This window comes from Triticum dicoccoides, chromosome 3B (assembly GCF_002162155.2).
Source record: "Triticum dicoccoides isolate Atlit2015 ecotype Zavitan chromosome 3B, WEW_v2.0, whole genome shotgun sequence".
NCBI lineage: Eukaryota > Viridiplantae > Streptophyta > Magnoliopsida > Poales > Poaceae > Triticum > Triticum dicoccoides.
The window spans coordinates 324,793,598-324,801,220 of NC_041385.1; positions in this window are offsets into that span (position 1 = coordinate 324,793,598).

Sequence of the window (7,623 nt, forward strand, 5' to 3'; positions counted from 1 at the left end):
ATGTTCCTATGACTATGAGATTATGTAACTCCCGTTTACCGGAGGAACACTTTGTGTGATACCAAACGTCACAACGTAACTGGGTGATTATAAAGGTGCTCTACAGGTGTCTCCGAAGGTACTAGTTGAGTTGACGTATTTCGAGATTAGGATTTGTCACTCCGATTGCTGGAGAGGTATCTCTGGGCCCTCTCGGTAATGCATATCACTATAAGCCTTGCAAGCAATGTGACTAATGAGTTAGTTGCAGGATGATGCATTACATAATGAGTAAAGAGACTTGCCGGTAACAAGATTGAACTAGGTATTGAGATACCGACGATCGAATCTCGGGCAAGTAACATACCGATGACAAAGGGAACAACGTATGTTGTTATATACGGTTTGGCCCATAAAAATCTTCGTAGAATATGTGGGAGCCAATATGAGCATCCAGGTTCCACTATTGGTTATTGACCGGAGACGTGTCTCGGTCATGTCTACATAGTTCTCGAACCCGTAGGGTCCGCACACTTAAAGTTCAATGACGGTTATATTATGAGTTTATGTGTTTTGATGTACCGAAGGAGTTCGGAGTCCCGGATGAGATCTGGGACATGACGAGGAGTCTCGAAATGGTCGAGACGTAAAGATCGATATATTGGATGACTATATTCGGACATTGTAAAGGTTCCGAGTGATTCGGGTATTTTTCGAAGTACCGGAGAGTTACGCGAATTCGTATTGGGCCTTAATGGGCCATACAAGAAATGAGAGAAAGGCCCCAAAGGGTGGCCGCACCCCTCCCCATGGACTAGTCCGAATTGGACTAGGGAAGGGGGCGCCCCCTTCCTTCCTTCTCCTTCTTCCTTCCCTTCTACTCCAACAAGGAAAGGAGGAGTCCTACTCCCTATGGGAGTAGAACTCCCCCCTTGGCGCACCCTCCTGCTAGGCCGGCCGCCTCCCCCTTGCTCCTTTATATATGGGGGCAGGGGGCACCCAACAACAATTGATCCCTTGGATCTCTTAACCGTGTGTTTAGGCAAAGCCTTGCTCGGTAGAACATCATCATCGTCACCACACCGTCGTGCTGACGGAACTCTCCCTCAAAGCTCGGCTGGATTGGAGTTCGAGGGACGTCATCGAGCTGAACGTGTGCTGAACTCGGAGGTGTCGTGCGTTCCATACTTGATCGGTCGGATCGTGAATACGTACGACTACATCAACCGTGTTGTGCTAACGCTTCCGCTTTCGGTCTACGAGGGTACATGGACAACACTCTCCCCTCTCGTTGCTATGCATCACCATGATCTTGCGTGTGCGTAGGAAATTTTTGAAATTACTTCGTTCCCCAACAGTGGTATCAGAGCCTAGGTTTTATGTGTAGATGTTATATGCATGAGTAGAACACAAGTTAGTTGTGGGCGATACAAGTCATACTGCTTACCAGCATGTCATACTTTGGTTCAGCGGTATTGTTGGATGAAGCAGCCCAGACCGACATTACGCGTATGCTTACGCGAGACTGGTTCTACCGATGTGCTTTGCACACAGGTGGCTGGCGGGTGTCAGTTTCTCCAACTTTAGTTGAACTGAGTGTGGCTACGCCCGGTCCTTGAGAAGGTTAAAACAGCTCTAACTTGACGAACTATCGTTGTGGTTTTGATGTGTAGGTAAGAACAGTTCTTTCTCAGCCCGTAGCAGCCACGTAAAACTTGCAACAACAAAGTAGAGGACGTCTAACTTGTTTTTGCAGGGCATGTTGTGATGTGATATGGTCAAGATGTGATGCTATATTTTTTTTATTATGAGATGATCATGTTTTGTTGAAGTTATCGGCAACTGGAAGAAACCTTATGGTTGTCTCTTTATTGCATAAGATGCAAGCAGCAAATAATTGGTTTACTTTATCGCTATGCGATAGCAATAGTCGCAAGAGCAATAGTTGGCGAGACGACCATGTAACGACACATTGATATAGATCAAGATGATGGAGATCATGGTGTCATTCCGGTGACGATGGAGATCATGACAGTACTTTGGAGATGGAGATCAAAGGCGCAAGATGATCATGGCCATATCATGTCACATATTTTGATTGCATATGATGTTTATCTTTTATACATCTTATTTTGCTTAGTTTGACGGTAGCTTTATAAGATGATCTCTCACTAAATTTCAAGGTATAAGTGTTCTCCCTGAGTATGCACCATTGCGAAAGTTCTTCGTGCTGAGACACCACGTGATGATCAGGTGTGATAGGCTCTACGTTCAAATACAATGGGTGCAAAACAGTTGCACACGCGGAATACTTAGGTTAAACTTGACGAGCCTAGCATATACAGATATGGCCTCGGAACACTGGAGACCGAAAGGTCGAGCGTGAATCATATTGTAGATATGATCAAAATAGTGATGTTCACCATTGAAAACTACTCCATCTCACGTGATGATCGGACATGGTTTAGTTGATTTGGATCACGTGATCACTTAGATGATTAGAGGGATGTCTATTAAGTGGGAGTTCTTAAGTAATATGACTAATTGAACTTTAATTTATCATGAACTTAGTCCTGGTAGTATTTTGCAAATTATGTTGTAGATCAATAGCTCGCGTTGTTGCTTCCCTATGTTTATTTTGATATGTTCCTAGAGAAAAACTATGTTGAAAGATGTTAGTAGCAATGATGCGAACTGGGTCCGTGATCTGAGGTTTATCCTCATTGCTGCACAGAAGAATTATTTCCTTGATACACCACTAGGTGACAGACCTATTGCAGGTGCAGATACAGACGTTATGAATGTTTGGCTAGATCAATATGATGACTACTTGATAGTTTAGTGCACCATGCTTAACGGCTTAGAATCGGGACTTCAAAGACGTTTTGAACGTCATGGACCATATGAGATGTTCCAAAAGTTGAAGTTAATATTTCAAGCAAATACCCGAGTTGAGAGATATGAAGTCTCCAACAAGTTCTATAGCTAAAAGATGGAGGAGAATAGCTCAAGTAGTGAGCATGTGCTTAGATTGTATGGGTACTACAATCGCTTGAATCAAGTGTAAGTTAATCTTCTAGATAAGATAGTGATTGATAGAGTTCTCTAGTCACCATCACCAAGTTAGTAAAACTTTGTGATGAACTATAGTATGCAAAGGATGACGAAAAACGATTCCCGAGCTCTTCGTGATGTTGAAATCAACGAAGGTAGAAATCAAGAAAGAGCATCAAGTGTTGATGATTGACAAGACCACTAGTGTCAAGAAAAGAGCAAAGGGAAAGAAAGGGAAATTTCAAGTAGAATGGAAAGCAAGTTGTCACTCCCGTGAAGAAGCCCAAAGCTGAACCAAAGCCTGAAACTGAGTGCTTTTACTGCAAAGGAAATGGTCACTGGAAGTGGAAATGCCCTGAATATTTGGTGGATAAGAAGGATGGCAAAGTGAACAAGGGTATATTTCATATACAGGTTATTGATGTATGCCTTACTAGTGTTTATAGTAGCCCCTGAGTAATTGATACTTGTTCGGTTGCTAAGATTAGTAACTCGAAACAAGAGTTATAGAATAAACAAAGACTAGTTGAAGGGGAAGTGACGATGAGTGTTGGAAGTAGTTCCAAGATTGATATGATCATCATCACACACTCCCTATACTTTCGGAATTAGTGTTAAACCTAAATAAATGTTATTTGGCGTATGCGTTGAGCATGAATATGATTTGATCATGTTTATTGCAATATAGTTATTCATTTAAAGTCAGAGAATAATTGTTATTCTGTTTACATGAATAAAACCTTCAATGGTCATACACCCAATGAAAATAGTTTGTTGGATCTCGATCATAGTGATACACATATTCATAACATTGATGCCAAAAGATGCAAAGTTAATAATGATAGTGCAACTTATTTGTGGCACTGCCATTTGGGTCATATCGGCATAAAGCGCATGAAGAAACTCCATAAAGATGGATTTTCGGAATCACTTGGTTATGAATCATTTGATGCTTGCGAACCGTGCCTTTTGGGCAAGATGAATAAAACTTCGTTCTTCGGAACAATGGAACGAGCTTCTGACTTGGAAATAATACATACCGATGTATGCGGTCCAATGAGTGTTCATGCTCGTGGCGGGTATCATTATTTTCTAACCTTCACAGATGATTTGAGCAGATATGAGTATATCTACTTGATGAAACATAAGTCTAAAATATTTGAAAAGTTCAAAGAATTTTAGAGTGAAGTGGAAAATCATCGTAACAAGAAAATAAAGTTTCTGCGATCTGATCGCGGAGACGAATATTTGAGTTACGAGTTTGGTCTTCAATTAAAACAATGTGGAATAGTTTCACAAACTCATGCCACCTGGAACACCACATCGTAATGGTGTGTCCGAACATCGTAAACACACTTGATTAGATATGGTGCGATCTATGATGTCTCTTACTGATTTACCATTATCATTTTGGGGTTTTGCATTAAAGACAGCTGCATTCACTTTAAATAGGGCACCATCATAATATGTTGAGACGACGCCTTATGAACTATGGTTTGACAAGAAACCAAAGTTGTCGTTTTTTAAAGTTTGGGGCTGCGATGCTTATGTGAAAAAGTTTCAACCTGATAAGCTCGAACCTAAATCGGAGAAATGTGTCTTCATAGGATACCCAAAGGAGACTGTCGGTGTCAAAACCGGCGGATCTCAGGTAGGGGGTCCCGAACTGTGCGTCTAGGCGGATGGTAACAGGAGACAAGGGACACGATGTTTTACCCAGGTTCGGGCCCTCTTGATGGAGGTAAAACCCTACGTCCTGCTTGATTGATATTGATATTGTGGATGTTTACAAGAGTGGATCTACCACGAGATCAAGGAGGCTAAACCCTAGAAGCTAGCCTATGGTATGATTATAATGGTTGTTGTTGTTGTTGTGTCCTACGGACTAGAGCCATCCGGTTTATATAGACACCGGAGAGGGCTAGGGTTACATAGAGTCGGTTACAATGGTAGGAGATCTACGTATCCGTATCGCCAAGCTTGCCTTCCACGCCAAGGAAAGTCCCATCCGGACACGGGACCAAGTCTTCAATCTTGTATCTTCATAGTCTTGGAGTCCGGTCGATGATGATAGTCCGGTCGATGACAGTTTGGCTGATGATGGTAGTCCAGCTATCCGGACACCCCCTAATCCAGGACTCCCTCAGTAGCCCCTGAACCAGGCTTCAATGACGATAAGTCCGGCGCGTATATTGCTTGGCATTGCAAGGCGGGTTCCTCCTCCGAATGATAGAAGATTGTGAACACCAGGATAGTGTTCGGCTCTGCAAAATAAATTCCACATTCCATCGTAGAGAGAATAATATATACACAAGTTCAATCTTCTTATGTTTTTTGCGGCATGACGTCACGCCACTACCAAGCCATTACTTGAATCGTTTTTTACTCTACCACCTCAGCGCATTTAGCGAAGCGGTTTCCTTGGCACGTCTTGTCGAAGCAGAGATCGTGTTCCCCCTTAATCCGGGATTCTCATCAATACGGACGTGGGTAACCCAACCGTGCCATTGATGGTGACGCTTGGGGGATAAGCGAGTTTTACCAGGCCGGTGGGGGACGCGTAGACTTCGCCCACCCATATAAGGGATAAGGATTCACCTTTTCACCTACGCCTTCTTCCTCCTTTGCTTATCCATCTCCGCGCACTCGAGCTCCAGCGCCCAAGCCCGCACATCTCGTCTCAACCTTCCCCAGTTATGTCCGGAGCGGGAGGCAAGTGGATGACCTCCTCCGTTACCGAGGAGCACATCGAAAGATTGCGCAGCGCCGGCTACCTGTCCGGCGACATCGCGCACCGGCTGCCTGACAAGGGGCAGCTCATCCCCACCCCCAGGCCCCATGAGAGGGTCGTTTTTCTTCCCCACTTCCTCCGCGGACTGGGTTTTCCACTTCACCTCTTTGTCCGGGGGCTCATGTTCTACTACGGCCTGGATTTCCATGATCTGGCACCGAACTTCATCCTCAACATCTCGGTGTTTATCGTCGTGTGCGAGGCCTTCCTCTGCATCCAGCCCCACTTCGGCTTGTGGCTCAAGACCTTCAATGTCAAGCCGAAGGTAGTGAAGGGCACTCAAGCGAGTGCGGAGGCGCCATGTTGGGCAAGATGCCCAATGTCCTTTGGTTCGAAGGGGCCTTCGTGGAATCCGTCAAGGGGTGGCAATCGTGGTGGTTCTATATCACCGAGCTGCGCGACCCTAAGTGGGCGGCGGCCCCCGAGTTCAGATCTGGTATCCCCACGCAGCTCACCTCCTGGAAAGAGAAGGGCTTGCTGTATGGTAGTTCGGAGGAGCTGACGGGACTCCAAGCCTGTATCCAGAAGCTGGTGAAGAAGCTCAGGCTGGTTAACGTGGTCCAAGTCATGCTCGTCCGCCGGATTCTCCCATGCCAAGAGCGGGCATTCAATCTGTGGGAGTTCAATCCGGAACAGCACCAGGCGCTGAGCGGGCTCTTCGACACGACGTACGAAGGCACCTGGAGGGTGCTATGTAAGGGCGCCGAAGCCCCCGCATCCGCGACTGAAGATCGCGGATTTCGCTCGCAGCGCCAAGCTGACGAGGTAAGTGATTCTACCCCTTTACGGGACACTTGCTTTTCATAGTTTGACTCTATGCGGGTTTTAATTTCCCCTTTTCCTTTGACAGGACTGGATGAGGTAGGCGGAGCAGATTATCTGCCCGGCTCGCATGCCAGAAAACCCAGTAGACGCCCATCTAGCGAGGCTGCTGGTTCCGGCACCGCACGTGGTGCCGGAGAAGAAGGCCAAGAAGGAGGCCACGGGTGCTCGAAAGAGTTCCCGTTTTCAGGTGTCCGATGACTCCGGGGCGGACTCCTCCCCCCGAAAACGAGGAGGAGAAAGAGGACTCTCCCCCAGAGGAGGGAGAGAGGAAGAGGAAGGCTTCCCCAACAGGGGAGGCCGAAGGGTCCAAGAGGGGAAGGACTATTCCCCCGGACAGCTCCGCCAACATCAACGTTGGTGAGGAAGAATGGCCTTCAAGGGCCAGGCCTCCGGCGAGATCGTAAGTATCCGGATTCCTGAATGAGTTATAATTTATTTTTCTGCGTCACATAGTGTCATTCTGATGCCGCATGCTGCCTATAGTCCGGCCAATGATGATCTCCCCACTTCATCGAGCCGGTCGTTGGCTCCGTCGGAGGTAGACTCCATCCCGACCGCCTCCACCCCTCGCGACACCGAGGACGCCGAGGTGGGATCCCTAGAAGGGACCCATCAGGGGGAGGCTCCGGAGGCGCCACAAGGCGGCCTCCCAGACTTTGCGCCGGACTCCATATCAGAACCCGCAGTGGTTCCGGAGTCCGGCCGGCGGCCCCTTCGCACGAAGGGCAAGACCGTGACACCGGCGGCTTCCGTCCAACCGGAGGCGCCGGACAATTTGTTGGAGGCGCTCCAGAGCGCTTCCATCGGGGAAGAACACCGCACTATTATGAGTGCGGTGATTCAGAAGGTACAGCTCGCTAAGAGCGGGCTGACCGAAGCCAGAGTAGCCTTCTATCAGGCTTTGAGGTAAGAAGTTAAAAATATGCAATGTAATACCGCATAGACAGTAGCCCCTGATGCTCGGTTCGGTGTTC